Source organism: Manis javanica, chromosome 10, assembly GCF_040802235.1.
Source record: "Manis javanica isolate MJ-LG chromosome 10, MJ_LKY, whole genome shotgun sequence".
Classification (NCBI taxonomy): domain Eukaryota; kingdom Metazoa; phylum Chordata; class Mammalia; order Pholidota; family Manidae; genus Manis; species Manis javanica.
The window spans coordinates 69,876,019-69,896,615 of NC_133165.1; the positions used below are offsets into that span (position 1 = coordinate 69,876,019).

At 37.6% G+C, this 20,597-nt stretch overlaps 1 protein-coding gene across 1 annotated transcript in view; it reads left to right on the forward strand.

The window, feature by feature from the left end:
- Positions 1-20,597, forward strand: part of TRHDE (thyrotropin releasing hormone degrading enzyme) — a 395,901-nt gene that overhangs the window by 206,313 nt on the left and 168,991 nt on the right. The gene's annotated exons all lie outside the window — the stretch shown is intronic.

Genomic DNA, 20,597 nt, shown 5'->3' on the forward strand with positions numbered 1-20,597 from the left:
ATGTTTTTCATTTTATATAAGCTTCAATTAATCAGTAAGTGACTATGTTATTATTAGATGGAACCCAGGTATATGTAGTTTTAGAACTCAAATTTTAAATTTGTTTTAAGTGGTATCATGTAAAAGCTGTAAAATACCTCTATCAACTTCCAGAAACTCAAATTTCACCTGTGATATACAGCATGAATGATAATACATATCTATTTTATACTTCTCTTTTTTGATGTTTAAATTATTAATAAAGATTTCCTAAATATTTGTCGTAAGTATAATTTGAAGAGTACTTAAACCAAGGTGAAATATGAAGATGTCTGTAAGTTATGATAAAACTTCATGGTAGACCATAAATTCAGCCAACTTCTGCTGAGTAAGAAATGTGATCTCAAATAATGCACAGAAAAAATGTTATAAAAGTAATGCCATATCATTATGCTTCAATTATGTTCATGCAGTTTTGCCCATATTTCATAAAGGCAACATGGTTCATTTGCAGAAATGTATAAAATAATATTACTTAGACTTCTGTATCTAGGTATGTATGTATATGATAGAATTTTTAAACTTTAAAATCTTGTTTTATCATGACATTGAAATGATAAAAAATTGCCTTTCCTTTAAAAAACTTTGAAGAAAAATCAACAATACCATGCAATTTTAATTATTTAAAATATTCTTTAACAAATGTGAAATTTTAAAACTGAAATGTTTAAGGATATTGAAACATTTCCAAAAATATATTCAGGTTGTTAGATGACTTTCAGTCAACTTTGTTTAAAATTTTCATTATGCTGTGGACTATTACTGATTCATAATTTCATTATGTTCCAATATTAAAAGATGTCTTTACAACAAATGACATGTTCCTTATATAAGAAAGCTTCTTTTTAGTTCCATCAGCTATCTATGAAAAAAACCCTTTCTATTCATCATTATGAAAAATACATCTTGAATTAAAAAGTAATCAACAGAATTACACATGGGGTGAAAACTGACATCTTTTGACGGTTTTAGCATGGCAGTATATCCTGCTCCAATGTCCTTATACTGGATTTTGTCTTTGAATAAGTTATTATATTCTTTCATCATTTTTCTCAGTTAAGTTATAAATGTAGACCTTCTGCAGAACATTTTTATAAGAAGTATTGAAAACGAACATGGAGTGTAAATAACACATTTGAGGCTTTGTCCTTATAGAACACAGACCATCAACTGGAAGTATAAAAACCTTAGGGTGGTAAGCTGTAAGATTTTACTTCTTATAAGTCCATACTTCATAATTAAGAAATGAGAATTAATGATAGCATAGGTTCTGTGACACAGAAGGCTCACCCTATTAAATAAGGAAATGAATAAACTCCATCACAATTAATTAGGCAATAGTGAGGAGAAACAGTCCTGTGATGTCTCTTTATGTTCTGATTGTAAAGATTATAAATACTTGCTAATCTGATTGCTTTTGCTTTTTAGTAGCTTTCTTTATTTAGATTGTAGAGTATCTCAATATATTAAATTCATAAAACCTATAGGAAGAAATTCTAAACAAATTTCTCTGCTACCATTAATATCTTCTTTGCAAACGAAATTTTAAGAGTAAGTTAGTTAGATAAATAAGAGAAGGTATTAAGTGACTTTAAGGCTGTGCCAGCACTGTTTTTCATAATGGCTTCAGCAAAAGAGTGAAAGAAATACTAGCAAAAACAGGAGTGATGGCTGTGTCAGCAGTAATTCATACTACTATTGTGATATGCACACAAGTGAGCCTAGGAGTGCAAGGCTTGGGCTTCACTGGAGCTTAGCCTGAAATAGAAAAATCAAAAGTCAGGTTCATGTGAGGAGTAAAGAAATTCAGGAGCTGACCTTTTGCCTCTAATCTCAATGCTTTTATCATTTTTAGACTAAGGCTTAAGCACTGAAATACAAGTTAAATATGCCTGGGAAATTACTATGACAATCTATCTTTGATGGAATAGCAATAAAGAAGTCCAGAATTACATAGTGTTGTTAAGGAAGCTCTTGTTCTGATTTAGGCCAGTATACTTGCTTAGTCTGCTTGAATGTTAGTAAAATCTTAGTGTGTGTGTGTGTGTGTGTGTGTGTGTGTGTGTGTTTTCAAAGCCATTTTATGATATGTAAGTAATCAGTTTTTTGCATTAGGAACACTGCATGGAATAAAAACTATTATGATAATTTTGTCCCCTAACAAACTAATGAGGTTCACTATTTTCTAGAAATGGGCGTTCATGGTAATGTGGTGGAAGGTCAGGGGAATGGATTAGAAAGAAGACATTCAAATTCCAGGAAAGGTGTTACATTTCTCTGACTCATCCTTATCATTGGAGAAGTGGGGCATTTGTACTGATTTAACAAGCTCTCATAAATTTTGTGAAGATAAAATAATTTTTGAGGTCTTTGAAATGTAGGAGCCACAATACAGATGTGATTAGGCATCATGCACCTGGAAAATGAATGCTCCATTGGAAAGGTGCATTGATTTTGTGCATAGATGCCCTAATTTCCAGCCCCAGTAATCTATTTTGACACAATTTGCAGCAATTATGTATAGATGATCCTATAATTCCTATAATCTTTGTCTAGACAATTACCGAAGAATTTCTATAATCTTTGTATCTAGCCTCAGTCTCACCAAATCAGTTCACAGGTAGACTGGCAATGTGGACTATTCTATAGGAGCATGAGCCTTATACAATGTTTCATTCATCAAACACAAGTGTCAAGACCATTAGAAGCAACTTCTTCAGCTCAGGGCTAAGGATACATTTTCTGGAGCCGGAAGTCCTCGTGCTTGATGTTATTATATCAAAGCTGTCTGTCAATGACAGTATTATTCAGTGGACCAAGTTATAGTATGTTACTGATGGCAGTCACATTAAATCTTACTGTGTTTCCTCAAAAGCTGGGAAAAGGAAAGACTCATGCAACATGCTTACTATTTTTCAAAAATTCTTGATGATTTTCATTTGAAAAAGGCTATGATAAAATAGTTTTAATGCAGGAAAAAGAAGGCATAGTAAACTGTTACTATGAAGAACTCCATATTTTACAGATTTAATGCTGATGCAGGCAAAAGCATGTCCTCTGGCATATTGCACAGGTTTTCATTATCATTTGCGTCTGTATTGTAGATGTGTCCTTTAGTTCCCTGAATGTAGTATCATGAAGATTTGCTGCAATAATGAGAATTATTAAGCACAAGTGTATGTTCTTTTATTAAATGAATTGGGATGCTGTGGAGCTTCACACAGCAATAACTTTATACGCTGAAAAAATAAGACTGAGAATTTTCCCAAATTTTTATGAGGGCACATACCTGGGCATAAAGATAACTATTAATAGAGAATCATGCAACTAAACTTCATTATGCTAACTATTTAGGATCTCTCAAAGTGTATTGCCCAAAACCTTGATAAATGGTCTCAATTGACTCTATTATGGGCAGGACTAAAATAGTAAAAATGAATTCTGTCATTAGGCTCAGTATTATTTTGTTATGCTCCAACAAAAAATTGCCTGCTATATTTAATAGGCATTGCAATAAAATTATCTTTACTTTTAAAATCACTGATATCAAGAAGAAATTGATATAAGAAGATCATTGGTGAACTGAAATAGATCTATAGTTAATTGAATTCAATGTTTTTCCTAGCTTAAATGTAAAGATATACTGCTTACCTATTCTAAATAATATAAAAATTCTACTATTCAGAGGGGTAGAATAGAAAAGTGGAAAGAAAAAAGTCTTGATTTTGGTTAATATTTTACGAGTTCAGCTGTTTATTTTTTAACTCCATCTTTGATTTTATGTCTATAGAGAATAATGCTTTCACATGCTTTTCAAAGTTAGTTAATATATGTTTCTACAATAGTTGGTATGTTGGTAGTTTTGGCTATAATTCATAAATATCAAAATATATTTGCCCAATAGGGTATGGGGTCAGAGATAGACCATTGGGAATTAAATATACATCTAAGGACCTTACTTTATAAATACTGAATGCCGAATAAATGTATGTACACATGATTTTTCCTTATAGTTGTGTTGCTCTATTATGATCAAAATCCACATATAATATTCTACTCTTGAGAAGTCAGTAAATTAGAAGGTGGTCTGATTGATTCCAACTAGTAGATGATATTTTATTCTCAAATGACTGGCATATTGAATGTGAAAAATTTAAAGGCTTTTTATGGCTAGTCCCAAGGGTCTGTAGTCTTTTTGATCTTGTTCAGTAGCTTAAAAGTAACATTTACATGGAGAGACTAGAAGGAAAGTATTAGGAGTGGCTACATGGGTCTCTAGGGGGGGTCACAGTCTTCAAAATGGACCCCTTCTTTGGCTTTCCCTTTACTCCTGCCTCCTCCCCTCTCTGCAAGCAATTTATCTTTCTGCTGAACACATGGACTTTTTTTTTAAAGACTAGAAAAATGTTTTTTTTTTCTCATTTGAGAAGAACTGGTGAGTTGTAGTTCTATTCTAGGAGAAAGGGTTGCTTTTTCCTTGGCATTAGTGGTCAGAGCAGCTTTGGGCCTTGGTGGAAAACAGGCCAGTAACAGAGACAAAGAAAGTACACAGAGGAAGCAAGAACCGCAGTAACAGCAGCCGAAGCCCTATCTGAATTCCAAGTAAACACAGGGGGAGTTTCACTGTGCACGTGGTCAGGACATTGGGAGTGGATTAATGCTCAGTCTACAAATTAGGATGATCCACAAAGATGTCACTGATAAGCTGGCCAGGGACTTGGATTTCAACCAATTGTGACTGAAGGGATATGAAGAATTTCTAGCAAGTGATAGTGAAACCTGGAACTGCCCCTTTTATACTAACACGTTAAAATGGTTCTCACTAAGGCTAGTGCCATAACAAGTTGTATTTACATTTTCTGTCATTTGGGGACTTATTTAGTGCTTTTTACAAAATCTCTTAATGATGTGCTAGGAGCCCTTTTAGGCACATCTGCTAGAGAGAAGGAATGAGTTTGGGCAGTCATTTGTTAATTGTTGAAGTGCATTAATTGATCTAGAAGTTTTATGGCACAAATACATTTTTGAGGATGAAACTACCACTGAAGAATAGATAATACATTCACACTTTTGTTTGGTTCATGGTTCTTTTGTAAGAAGCAAGACTTTGGCTTCACGGTTGGTTGGGAAATGGAAACTTTGAAGAGCTTGTTATCAAGGTGTATTAAGTCTCAGAAAATGTAAATCTGCTTCATTTACTGCTTCAAATGGAACACCAGCTTTTATTAAGTAAAACGTCTTTAGAAAGCAAAGAAAAAACAAATGTGAGATTCATGAGGATTCATACATATTCACATTTACTTCTATGTATTCAGGTATGAACCTGGGAGATTTTCTTAGTCACATTGCCTCACATTTTTTTTTCCTATATGAATTTTTAAAATTCAAAACAAAGTGGCAAATTGAAATTTCATGTATATCCTTAGAGGATAATTTTTTTAAGCGAAGTTATTCTGTTCATAAAGACACTAAGTGTGTTTAGGTTTTGTATATTTTAAACTTAAAGATAAAAGATAAATGAGAATTCTCTTCAGAATAAAGTATTTCTTCCAAAGACCGTGTTCAGGTTTGCATGGTGTCAAGGTCTTTCTACATTTCCTTAGGAATTTCAAAAGCAACCAATAAATTGACAGGATTAGATACTTTCTAAAAAGAAAGGTCTTACTGAACCTGGAGTTTAACAATAATCAAGGCTACTCCTTTTCATATCTAGAAATATTGCAGGAAAATTAACCAATTCATTCCCTTTTCAAGTAAGAGCATTTATAAGCAAAATATTCCAATTTGCTAAAAATTGTCAGACATCACTTGATAAACCAAAAAATTGATAATGCCCTAAGTTTATAACCAAAACAATGAAATGTTCTGGTAGATATCAGTGTTCTCAAATGTATATTATTTGTGATTATACAGTTTGATCTGTCCCTTTAACCACTTCTGGTAAAAATGTTTATCTTCCTATAATATATGGATTGTTCAGCATCTCATGTTACTCAGCGTTTTCCCAGGTAGTTAAAAAGAATTTGCTTTACATAGCTTCTTAACACCAACACAGCTGTGAAAGCTGTGACTAAGAGGGCAACCAAAGAATAAGTCATTAATTTTCTAATTATTAATCATCCTTAACCAGGCAGCTATGTGTTTTAAAAGACTTTAGAACACAACTCATTTCTAAGCAAGGAGTGACTGTCTCAGCCCATAACACTTTATGGGACTTTTTTCCCCCTTCTCGTCAAGGTTACTTTAATACTGTTCAGATATTACCAGACAAGGATGTGGGGAATGGAAGCAGTGAGTTCAAGTGATATGAATCAACACATGTAAAAGAGCTTCCTGTGATGAGAAAGAAAAAAGAGCCATTAGGTAATTGGAGGTTGTTGAAGATTTTGCCTCAATTACTCCAGTAACACTTGTAATAATAAACAACAAAGCATTTACTATGTATCATTAAACATTTCTACATCTTATAATTCACATCTTATAATTCTTATGAAATAGAGTAAGGATTCTGCTGGGTATCCTGAGAGTACACATCTTTGTTACCATTTTTCATAAGTCCAAAGAGCACAGGAATGGTTAGACCATCATACAGTCCACCACTCAGGCAGCTCACCTCAACTATGATTCCAAAAAGATGATCTGGGGATAAAACATATTTTTATACTGAGCTGGATAACTCCTGTGGATCTACCATTTACAAATTTAAGTAAGCCCCTTTTGAAACTATTTATATCCTTAGCTTTTTACTTCTCCCTGGGACTGATGAAATAAAATTCTTTTTGATGATTGGAGTGTCATCTTTTGTCATATTTGTCTTCAAAAATTAAGGTATGTGGGAATGCTTTCTTTAAGAACCTACTTCAAATACACCTGTGTCCAATTAATTCCTTTAATCATTTGATTTTTCTCTTCTCTGGATTTTATTTATGTAGTCCAGTGATGCTTTTCTTGAGTGCTGTTAATGATATACTAGCTCAAATTATCAACTACTTTGGTGGATTACTGCCCCTTTTTTGCCATTCCATTCAGTCATACATTTCATTCATTCTGTTTATCAGTTCATTCAAAGGATTATCAAGCACCTATACTGAAGCATTTGTTTTGCTAATTTCTATGGAATAAATCTCATGCTATTATTAGCATGGAACTGCTACATATCAGTTTCTTATATATGTTGTTTTTAATCTTTGGTGTGGTAGTTTCTGTTAGGAGGTATGGATAAATTTAGGATTATTTGGGGCTCTTAGTTGACCAACCACGCCTCTGTTAGGAGTTGCTTTATTATGAAGTAGCTCAAAAACACAGATCCATAACATCAATCAGACTGTTCATATTCATACATATATTTAGAAAATAAAATTCTTAGAGAATTAGCGAAATGATGGAACAATAAGAGCATTTAATTACCTATTATTTTTATATTACATGGCTCAAATGTGGTCTGTAATAGTTAGTTTCCCTAGTTACAATTGCCATTTATTGTCAAAAGTTTTTGAATATCTTTCTGCTAAGTTAATTTCTGCTAAGTTAATTTCTGTTCTTTTTCTAAGCAGCACAGCTTTGCTTAGAACCAAGAGATTTCTGTTCTTTTGGTTATAGTGGTGGTGGTGATATTTTCATCTAAATATTATTTATTTCCCAGGTTGTCTGACTAAAGATAAGTTAAAGTCAATTGCTCCTTCATATCAAAACTTGACATTAATTACGTTCACTTCCAAACTCCACAATTGGTCCAGTTAGAAAGACTTTAAACATAATACATCATTGAAGACCATTAATGAAAAATAAAAACTCTTAACAAAGTTCTTTCCTTTACCTTTGAGATAATAAAGTTTTTATCGGAATCATTAGCTTCTTCAGAGCTGACAGGCCGTATCATGTCCTAGGCTTGAAAATAATTTGGCTTCTCACAACACAATATTTTTCTATTTTTCTAAGCATTTTTGTTTGCCCTTAACTGACAAAATATTTCATAGTTAATCTATATTGACTCATTCATTTTTCATTTTTTAACTAAATTTATTAGATGTCCATTTTTTTTGCCACTTTCTCTGTTAGAGATAAGAAACACATATCTGTGTTTGAAACTTCAATGTCTCATAGATCTATTTTATCAATATAATTAAATTGTTAAGTTTGAATTACTTTTGTCAGAATTATGTTACTTTATAGTTTCTTAGTAGGAAGTCCAATTCCTTTTCTACTTATTTCATGGATTAAATTTCTGACTCCGATATTAGCTATATCATCTCGTTTCTCCATCTTTAATATGTATGAAATATTTGTGCTGTTTTGTCACATAATAGTTTTAAGAATCAAATTTTATTTCTATTTCTACTTGAAATAGTAACAACTATCACTGTTCCCAATGTTATTGTTACTCTTAGGTACTTAAGTGTAATGGTATTACTTTAAGATCCCAAAACTGTTTTGGGAGTATATTGTGAATCCCATATTAAAAATAAGTAAGAGCAAAGAAATTGCCTTCACAAAATGCTTTTGAGTACACCTATTTCTGAATGATTCTGGTATGCTAGTTTTTTATATTTTTGTATTTTATAAAGGGATTGCTAGTCCAGATTTTGCATTCTGAATAGTGAAGATTTTCTCTACTAGTTTCACAATCAATTTATAAGCATGATAGTAGCTTACTTGGAGATATAATAATGTGGAGGAACTGGGAATAAATCTGGAATTTCCTCTCAGAATTGGCTATCTGGGTCATAAGCACTTTATGTGTTTTGGAGTTGTTATGGGTTATTAAATCTTCCAATTTGAAAAAAAGTATTTTTGTCATTGGAAATATACACACTACCATGGATCTACCAGCAAGAGTGAAGCTTTATTAGGCTAGGCTATTTGGTAACTTATATCCCTAAATTTTGAAATTAAAGTACAAAAAGTGTTATTTAATAAATTTCATTCATCAAGTTAATAAGAATTTTGTTATAGAATTAAGGTCATTTCAATTATTATTTAACTTGCAAATTAAAATAATGTAAAATGAATTAGTCACCTGGTAACCATGATAATAACTTGAGAGTTGATTTGCCAATCCTTGGAATTCTTTCAGACCTGAATGGTATGAGGAAGTTTCCGTTAGAATTTAAACAGAAATTAAATCTGTTTAAGATGGTTAGTCAGTATGCATTTAAAAATACTCCAAATTACATTTTATCAGTCAACTGTTATAGTGCCTTGATTAGCTTATTAATGTGTCTGCAAAATATTAGAGACGCCTGGTGATGGATGTGAGAAACAAGTGCGTGAATGTCAAAAACAATTGGCAAATTTGATTCCATTGAAATGTCATACCAGCTTGCCAAAAAAAAGTAAGCTTAAAGAAAGAAGAAAATATTCTTACTGCCAAAGTGGAAATAGAATTATTGAAAAGATGAAGAGGCTATTGCTCTCCCAGTTTAAAATCTATGGAGAGGATCTCTTGACCTATGAAAGAGTGGGAATGAGTTCATGTCAACTACCAAACTACCAGGAGGTACATCCCCCCTACCAAACAGCAGGCTAGGGACTGTGTCTTTCACCATCATTCTTCAGCATTTAACCTAAAGCATGGTATCTGTGAGATATTCAGTGATAAAAATCTGGTCAAAAGTTAACCCAAAATTTATGAAATGAAGGTCAATAGATCATTTACGAAAAAATATAAGTTTCTGTACCTGTATTAGGAACTCATTCATTGAATTAAAAAGGATAATGAGATTAAAAATATATGAAACTAGATTGGATAAATGTTTGAAGGAAAACAGGGAAAGGTGTCAAGAAATCCTAAAAACATGAAGGGAAGTTTTATGATATGAACATTTTAAAGGGTTCTATGAAAGCACATGACCTGGTGATTGTTCACAGTGATTTTGGGGACTGCTAGAATCAGAATGAGCTATGTAATTAGACAACCTGTTTATAATTATTACTGAGATCAACATTATTTGAAACACATTCATGATTGTTCTGTAAGACCCAAAATTATAATTAATGAAAATGTGAATGACTAATTGATGGTAACTTCTGTCATATCAGAATTGCTGTACTTTAAGGTTCTCGAGTAAGTCTGTAGAAGGCACAGAATTTGGTTGTATATAATGAAGTACATTCTGTGTTCCACCTTAACATTTTCCCTTAGCTGTCTCACATCTTGGATGATAATATACCATGACATTCCACTTGGATGTTACAAACAAAACATACAGCAGCTGAAGGATGTAGTCATTGAAGAGATTCACAATTTAACCCACTTTTTCTGTGTTAGTCATCTTTGAAAATATAACAGTTCATAGAAACCCATGCAAGGAACTTTTTGGGATTATGAGAAGCTTATAAAGTCATCTGAGATATTCTCATAGAAATACATTTGAAATCACTGAATAACATCATGTCAATAGAGGTCTGCCTGTATTATGGAGTACACACACCACTTTTGTAAAAGGTTATGTAAACAAATAAAGAAGTAAAATTTCAGTTTCATTGTAGGTGTTAATGGTGATTATTTTAAAAATATTCTTCATTGCCTATTGTATATGTGTGTGTTTACACAAGTTTGACTTTAATATACATAGACTGCTTAACCAAGCTGCTCATGAAAGTGATTATTAACATCTTGAGCATGTGTATTTTCAACATGAGATTTCAAATGTTAATTTTTAAAGTACACTGCTAAAGAGAAGCAACATTTATTTCCACTAGCTCTTTAGTTTTATTTCATTTATCAGTATGATTTAACTGTCTATAAAATTCTAACTAATCAACTAAATAATGACATAATATTTCCCAAGTGTGTCTAGATAACTTTCAGCTGAGTAACAGTTTAAAATACTTTTGGACATTTTACAACTTAATGAAAGTAGGATGACAATATAAAATTAGAGAGTAAAATTCTTTCAATGTTTTAGGAATCTTGGAATCCAAATAATTTCTCCTTTTTGCAAATCTGAGATTGTGTTAAGTATTTACAAAAAATGATAATTGCAAAGCTCCAGAGATACCATATCGCGTAAATAAAACCTGATAAATATTTCCCCCCAGTATGTCTGTTTTCTTGTTTGAATTATTGATCATATTCTTCTGCTTTTGCCTTTGCCATCATTTGAATGAGTTTGAATGAGTCATGAAGAGCAAGAGTAGAAGAGCCAGACTATGCAATGCTGGTGTTCCTGTATCTCTTGCTATAGAAGGGGTTCAGATTAGTAGTGATTCATGTGGCTTTTGTTTGACCTGTGAAAACTTAAAAGTCTTTATCTCTTGGCACTAGAGTTTTCCAGAGAGGTAAAACATAAATGATACATTATATCTTATTTCTTCTACTTGATAGATCAATTGAGGTTGAAACAGCATGGTCATAGACGCTGAAAGCATTTTTATCCACAATTCTTCTTCTGCTCCTATGGCACTTTCTTTATGCTACGAATACTTCACCCACCGAGTAGCATTAACAGTTGTACATGTGTCTGTCCTCCCTATCATAATGGGAGTGGCACAGAGGCAGGAATTATGTCCTACTCGTGCTTGTTTCCCCAACGTCTAACACAGGGTATTGCACATAGGAATCAAACAGCAAACATGTATGGGATTAGATTTCATTGTTCAAGTTAATTTTTGTCAGACATTCTAACTGATTTGATTCCATGGATTAGAAACTTTATTTACATCTAAGAGGATACTGTGAATCTTGAAAACTGAAATAAGACATTGCTTTAAAGAAACAAATGACAATACTGAAAAAGGAATATTTGTCTCTCTTTGGCTATATATATGGTGTCTACATACATATCTATTATCTATGTCTATGTCTGTATCTGTGTCTAAGTCTACACTGAATTCATACATTTTGGAATGCCAAAGTAAATGCCCTGTTGGTCGTCACTGATCATCACAACATTGAACTAAATTTTAGACAAATAATCGGTACAATATATTTTGTGATCACAAAGATAAAGCCCATGTCATGTGCCATTTGTGCACTATTATGCAGTATTGTCCTGTTTCCAGTTGCTCCTTATTCTAGTCCATTTTCCACTATTTATTCATAGTTATCTCTCCAAATGTAGGTCTAGTAATGTCACTTCTTAATTCTGGCTTCCTCATGCTCAATAATGTTCAAGTTAAAGCATGAGGATTCTTGGTAATTTTGTTTTTGTGTATTTATCTGTACCAACCACTAGTTGTTTACCCCTTATACTCCCTGCCTTCTGCCACACAAAACTCTGTCATCCCCAAATAGGCCATGCTCTTTTAAATCTCCATGAGTTTTCCCAGAATATTCCTTTCTTTCCAAAATGCCTTTTCTGCTGTATCCTCCTATAAAACTCCAGTCATCCTTAATGGTTCAACTCAACTATCATTCAGAAACTTTTCCTGCTTTTCCCCCAGGTAGAACAAATTAGAGCCTTCTCTGTGTAGTCACACTGTTCTGAATCCACTTTCATTTTTACATATGGCAGATGGTGGTTTAATATTTATTTTCATCCTTGTCTCTCTTCTATAAAAACTCTGAAGGTCAAATCCATATATTTGTATCTTTTTATCCCCAGAACCAGGCATACCATCTAGGACATATCAGGTGCTCAATAAATATTTGTAGAACAAATTTTCTTATTTAATCTTTGCAGCCACATATGTTTACAAATGAAGATGGCTGAAGTCTAAAGAGATTGAGTAACTTGCTCAAGGTCATACAGCTAGTGAATGGCAGATATTTTTCTTCCAGTCTAGAACTCTTTTATCAACTTTGCAGCAGTGTGCGTGACTTGTCTCCTAGGAATACCAAAAGAGCCATTAATGTTCAGATCCATCCTCCGAGAAAATTGAGTCCTCATGGCTGTTCTGATATAACCCACGCCTGCCCTGAGAAATATTTTTCTGTTCTTTAAATGCCTCTGAGCACCTCACCAGTGCTTGAATTGGTTCAGGCTTGGCTGTCATCTTTGTCTGGTTTGATGTATGTGACTTTCTTTGATCTTGATTCAGATTATTTTCTGATTTCTTTTTTTTCTTTCCTGGTGACAGAGTCAGTGTCTACCTGCTATTGCTTCTTAATTATAATTACTTAGCCTTCCTATAGGAACTTGCCGACATCTCTACCTTTCACTAATACTTCCTGTTTTCCCACTCATCTTTATGACTATGGCTAGACTAGGTATATTTCCTTTTTAACCCCTCAGACCTTGACATGTTCGGGCAGAAGCCATTTTGAGACATCAAGGAATATAATTTCACATCAAGGTGTATCTAATGCTGGGATAAGAATTCTTAATAATTGATCTTCATGTATATTACTAAATACCAGTATATGAAATGCTCACATTGTAAGAAATTGGAAAAAAATGAATTCTTTCTGAGACATCATTTATATTTTCATACAAACTGCAATTTATTGTAAAAAGTTGCTAGCACCTGCTCCTTATCTTAGACGCAAGCTTTTAATTGCATTTGCCTGTAGCACATTGCTTTTCGAATGTTCACGGCCCCATGCCTTGCAATGTGGCTAAAACTGGTCTTTTTTAGTTTGCCCTTCAAATCAGACTTTTTTCTATTTCTCTATTTCTTCTCCATTTCTTTCAGTAGCCCACCCTGCTTTAAAAAAATCCCATCAAGTCTAAAAGCAGTGCAGTTGTCTCAGTACTTTCTCTCATCACCCACTAAAGGGACTGAGTCCATTTTGGCTGATTTTTCATCCAAACTGTCTTCGTAGATACAACAGTCCTTCAGCGACGCTCTAATGCATCATCACCACATCTACTCCTAGTGCAATAGCCACTTCCGGTGTCCTGTCTCAGTCTACATGAAATCACCGTGTATACTACAGATAAGTTAATTTTCTTAAGACACTGCTTTTACTTTTAGGTCATTATGACTGCTACTGTCTACTTATTAAGATCAAAGTCTTTAACCTGATACCTGAGGATTCAGAGTAGCTTTTTTTTTTTCCCATGTTTCCTCTGCCTGGATTTGCCCTTTTATAAAGCTCTTCTCCCATTCATCTGAATAACTCATCATCCTTCAACAACCTACTTTAATGTCACTTCCTCTGTGAAGCCTTTTCTAACCTAATTAATCATTTCATCCTCTGTGTTTTTATAGCATCCATCATATTACAATGCAGTTAGCTGTTTATCTTTCTCTTGTACTTTCACTTCCACTTTTAAGTTCTTTTGAGGTTAGGGGCATGTATTTCTTCTCCAAACACAACACAATGTTTGGCGTAGAGTAGGAAATTAATATATATTTATGAATGAATGAGTGAGTGAATGGAGGCTTTCTTTTCCATGTGTTATTGTCAACTAATGCTTTCTTTACTTTTCTGAAAAACTTTTGCATTATTTTCTAAAAATTCAAATGAAATTTAGTGTTTAAAGTAATTCAGCTTGAAATGATATAGTCAGTATTATTGGAACTTTAGATGAAGGCATGAGAGTAACAACTCCAAGAAGGGTCTATATTAGAGTGGTAAGATTTTATTGTTACTGTTAATATTAAACTTAAAGATTTTAAAGTTTTCCATTTTATCTAATTCTTTTGCTTTTTAAAAGTGGTAAAATGGCTTATCTTGAACTATGAGCTAGAATAAAAGCTAACTGTTGAATATGCTCCATAAATAATTCCCCATGTATGGTTGCATGTGTGCATACACACACACACACAGACACACACACACACACACACACACACACACACACACACACACACACATATGCAAGTATCCTTCAAGGGTCGGATCAAATTCTATAATTCTTTTTCCAACATTTCTTTAGCATTTCTAATCTGTAAGAGAAAACTTATTTTGTTCATTGTGGCCAACTATTTTGTTTAATCTCTTATGTCACATTAGAGCCAGGATTTCCTTAACTTTTTTTTTAAACTTTCAAAGTCTCAGATCAATAGTAGACAATTAACAAATAATTAATTATTTTTGCTGATATTATAATTGTTGCTGTTGATGAGGAAGGAGAGGGCCCCAGCCAGGGACTAAAAAAGCTCAGATCATTTCTTATTTTATAGTCATGCAGGTCTTTGTAAAAAATTAGCACCTTCTCTCCTGGAAACTTTGTAGTTTTGTTAAACTGGGTTTGCCTCTGGCAAGAATTGTCCTTCTTCCTCAATTTAACATATTCTCCCTTCTGAACTTTGTTCTGCCAGGGTTTCTTCCTTTCTTTTTTTAACTTTCTCTATTAATTTTTCTTTGTGCTTTTTTTCCCCTCAGTTGCACAATATCATTCACTCCAACAATGTAGATGATGAATCTTGCTAAAGACTTTGCATTATGGCTTCTTGATATTCTGCTGACCAGGCAGACGTTCGTTTGTTTTCCTTCAGAAGCATTAAAACATATATCATGTATATTTCCTTAAACATGAAAGTTTTATTTTAGAAATTTACCTTAGATTTCATCTTTATAATTAGCCATTTACTTTATACCATTTAAAAAAATCACATTTCTAGCAAACCAAGATATGTTTACTAAATTTTAGTATTGATTAATATGTATTTATTGTTGCTAAATATTAAAAACTAGGATTCAAATAAAGCATCGTTTTAAGTTCACTTTACCCTGTGATTTTTAGTCTGGTGGTTGAGTGATATAATGAAGCAGGCACTCACTATTTGAAGAGCTGACTATTATTTTATCTTCAGAATGGAAATCACATCTTCATTTTGGTATCTCTTCTAAATAAAAGTGTTCATTGGTCAAGTTGAAGTGTAATTATACATGTATTGATTCCTCCCATGAATTCCAAAATCAAATAGTTTTAATGTGCACTTAAAGTTGAATGAGTAACAAAATTGCATACCTGTGTAAAAGTAACATCAAAGTTTTTATTTTGGAAATACATGATTTTCTTATTCTTTAAACTAGGCTATTTGTCCAAGATCTTATCTTTACTTTTTAGTGGACTTAAAATGAGTGATGTAAATGCCAATTTTTAATTCTTAAAATTTTAAATCTCATGATCCAATCCGTCCTCCTTAATTCATCTTAAATTAGGAACTGAATTTGAAAAAAAATGAAGTGTTAGTTTATGTCATACTTTCATCTAATTCATTGTAAATTTGAACTTCTCACTGTGGCCTCTTAGGGTCTGGTGCAGCCTTTTGGGACTCAGTGAATTCAGGTTCAGACATCGCACATTGTCCTCTTTGATGGCACATGGACCACTGATGTGAAATCCTTAGTGAAGGGTCCCCACCAGTAAGATGGCAAACTTCCGGCTTCTTTTCAGGGTCCTTGGTTCCCGCCGGCGCCACCTGAAGCCCAATCACCTCTCGCCCCCCTCCCAATCCCAGCACCTAGCCAACAGCCACCAGCCCCGTAGAAGTAACACCACAATCACCCTATGCCCCTTCCTATATAACCCAGTACCTTTCCCTAATAAAGCGGAACTCTCCGGTGAATTGCTGTTGTGTGTCGCTCCTTTCCTTTCATTGGTGCCGAAACCCGGGAGACGGGACACCCCAACTGGGCCCCGTCTTCCCCCAACACCAGCAGCAGCTTGCCCTCGTCCTCTTTTTCCGGCGCTGGCTCATCACACTCACCACTCCTCTCTGGCCTTTAGGTAAGTCCCCCCCCCCCCACCCAGGGTGGGCCACTCTTCCCTGAGCTATCGCAGTGCCATTGACCGTGATTGTCCAGCAAGGCCCTGACGCTCGGGGATGAGGAGGGAACGCTCTCCACCTCAGGCCTTCACGGCTGCGGCGGACCCTCAGGCCCCTCCTCCAAAAGCCATAAACCCCCGCCTCAGCTGAAACTTTTTAAGCAAAATTTCCCTGGGGTGGGCCAGTCTTCCCTGAGCTATCGCAGTGCCATTGACCGTGATCGTCCGGCAAGGCCCTGATGCTCGGGGACGAGGAGGGAACGCTCCCCGCCTCAGGCCTTCACGGCTACGGCGGACCCTCAGGCCCATCCTCCAAAAGCCATAAACCCCCGCCTCAGCTGAAACTTTTTAAGCAAAATCTTCCCGGGGTGGGCCACTCTTCTCTGAGCTATCGCAGTGCCATTGACCGTGATCGTCCGGCAAGGCCCTGACGCTCGGGGACGAGGAGGGAACGCTCCCCGCCTCAGGCCTTCACAGCTGTGGCGGACCCTCAGGCCCCTCCCCCGACAGCCATAAATCCCCACCTCAGGCCTTCACGGCTGCAGCAGACCCTCAGGCCCCTCCTCCAAAAGCCATAAACCCCCACCTCAGGCCTTCACAGCTGCAGCAGACTCTCAGCCCCCTCCCCCAACAGCCATAAACGAGGTTACTCCTTTGCGGATGAGAACGCTCCCTTTCCCACCCCCTCCTCCTTCTGTTCCGTCTGCCGAAACCTGTTCGGTCTGCCGAAAACGCCTAGCGCTAGGTACCTCGTGACTCCGGCACTCTGCCTTCTTAGGGAAGTCTGGGTGACGACCCACACTTCCCAAGAAATTCCGACTCATATACGAGTTTCCGCAGACCACCAAGGATCATCGGGGACGCCCTTTGTCTCCTTGTGGTCTGTCTCCAGTCTGAGGATCTCCGTTTGTCTTCCCCTGTTTGTCTCCTTCTCTGTCTTTTAGCCATGGGAGCCTCCTCATCCCTCCCTGAAAGTTCACCTCTTGAATGCCTGCTTAAGAATCTGGCTACCCTCTCCCTGACGCCTGATATAAAACCAAAACTTCTCTGTAAATATTGCTCCCAAGATTGGCCGACATACCCCCTAGACAATAACAACCAATGGCCCGCAGGGGGATCTCTTGATCCTAACATCACTCGCAATCTCTTTAACTACTGCCAGCGCCTGAAAAAATGGAAGGAGATTCCCTATATCTAAGCTTTTCGCCTCCTAGCTCAAAATCCCAGCCTCTGCACCACCTGCTCCCCGCCCCAAGTTCTCCTAGCCTGCAAGCCGTCTCCCTCCCCTCCACATACTCCCAGTCCCTCTTCAATTACCTTTGACCCGCCGAAGAGCCTCCGCCATACAGACTTCCCCCTTCGGCCCCTCCCCCTCCTACAACCCCTCCACCCTCCGCCACCACTGCCGCCTCTTTCCCCATGGCAGAAGCCTCCCGTCCTCTCCCTTCCCCTTCTTCTCCTACAACAGCCCCTCCCCCTTCCTCTACCGCCGCCACCGCTTCCTCTTTCCCCGGGGCAGAAGCTTCCCATCCTCTCCCTTCCCCTTCTTCTCCTACAACAGCCCCTCCCCCTTCCTCTATCACCACCGCCGCCTCCACCCCCGCAGAAGCCTCCCATCCTCTCCCTTCCCCCTCCTCCACCATCTCCTCCTGCACCTCACCACCTCCTCCTCCGTCCCCCTCACCTTCCCCCCTCCCGCAAATCGAGCCTGAGCCTTTCAGCCCCCCTCTAACTAAGTTCCAAGAGCCTTGTCTGTCTTTGCCCCCTCAGATTCGGTCCCGAGGGCCTCCCAAAATTATCGCGGCTTTGCCCCCATCACCTGTTTCCCCCGCACAGACTGAGCCAGAACCCTTCAGTCCCCCTCAGACTCGGTCCTGAGGGCCTCCCAAAATTATCGCCCCGCTCCGGGAAGTAGCAGGATCCGAAGGCATCGTGCGCATTCACGTCCCTTTCTCCTTAGGAGATTTAGCCCAACTAGAGAAACGCCTAGGTTCCTTTTCCACTGATCCCACGACCTACATCAGGGAGTTTCAATGGACCCTCCAGTCTTACAGCCTCACGCATCATGACATTTTCATGCTCCTGGCCAATACTCTCCTCCCTGAGGAGCATAGACGAGCTTGGGACTTCGCCCAAACGCATGCTACCGAAACCCACAGGACTGACCCCACCTGTCCCCCTGGTCCCACTGCTGTCCCCGAACAAGACCCACACTGGGATTATAACACCGCTGTGGGTCTCCACTCTCGAGATATTTTTGCCTCCTGCTTAATAGCAGGTCTAAAAAAGGCAGCTCGTAAAGTAGTCAATTTTCAAAAGCTCCAAGACATAATTCAAAAGAGAGACGAAACCCCCTCCGAGTTCTTAGATAGACTCACTCAAGCCCTATTACAGTATACCAGCCTGGACCCAGAAACACCTGAAGGAAGACAGGTCCTTATGACATACTTCCTAGCTCAAAGCTACCCCGACATTAAAGCTAAACTCAAAAAGTTAGAACAGGGCCCTGCTACCCCACAGACTGAGATCCTAACAGTGGCCTTTAAAGTCTTCCATAACCGGGAGGAGGAGAAAGAATGCCGTAAACAAAAAGCTGATCAGGCCAATTTCCAGATGTTGGCCCAGCTGATAAAACCACAACCTGGGTGCCCCTCTACAGACAAGCTCCCACCCCCAGGAGCTTGTTTCAAGTGCGGAAAAGAGGGACATTGGTCAAGAGAGTGTCCCTCCCCCAGATCTCCTACCACCCCATGCCCCAGATGCCACAAAAAGGGCCACTGGGGGTCTGATTGCCCAACCACCCGAAGGGGAGGCTGGACGAACAACCCCCATCCTAAGCCCACCATAGTGGGGCTGGCAGAAGAAGATTGATGGGGCCCGGGGTCTTCTCGCCCGACCATTTCCATCACCAAACAGGAGCCCAGGGTTACTTTAACAGTAGACGGTCACCCCATCTCCTTCCTCCTAGATACAGGAGCCACCTTCTCAGTCTTGCGAGAATACCGGGGCCCTACCACGCCAGCCATTACTCCTATAGTCGGGGTAGGAGGTAAACAGATTTTCCCATTAAACCCCCCCCCCTTTTATGCACAATCCTAGACAGTCCCATACCTTTCTCCCACTCCTTCCTAGTTATGCCCCAGTGTCCCATCCCTTTACTAGGACGGGACATTCTTTCCCTCCTCCACGTTTCCATAACTATATCAAATCCCACAGCCCCCAGTACTCCCTTTCTGATAGCCCTCATAGCCGACAACCCCCCTCTACCCAATGAAAGCTCCGGTTCTGCCCTTATACACCCTGTAAATCCCAAAGTTTGGGACATTACAAGCCCCTCCATGGCCCTATGTCCCCCTGCCTCTATCAAATTATGTGACCCCTCTCAGTATATCTGTCAGGCCCAATACCCCCTAACCACTTCAGCCCTCATAGACCTCCAACCCATCATTCAAGATCTCTTAAACAAAAACTACCTCAGACCCACTCACTCCCCATTTAATACCCCCATATTAGCTGTTAAAAAAAACAACGGATCTTTCCGCCTTGTCCAAGACCTTTGCCTCATCAACATAGCCGTTGTCCCTATCCATCCCTTAGTTCCAAATCCATACACCCTTTTATCGCAGATCCCTGCTTCCGCATCCCACTTCTCAGTCCTAGATCTCAAGGACGCATTTTTTTCTATCCCTCTAGACCCCTCCTCCCAAGATTTTTTTTGCCTTCACCTGGACGGACCCATACAACAGACATTCTGTACAAATTACTTGGACAGTTTCACCACAAGGCTTCCGAGATAGTCCCCATATTTTTGGACAAGTCCTAGCTCAAGACCTCAAACAGTTTCACCATGATCACCCCGAGTCCACTTTATTACAATATGTAGATGATCTTCTGCTCTGCAGTCCCTCGTGGGAACAGTCTCAACTTGACACTGCATCTCTACTTAACCTTCTA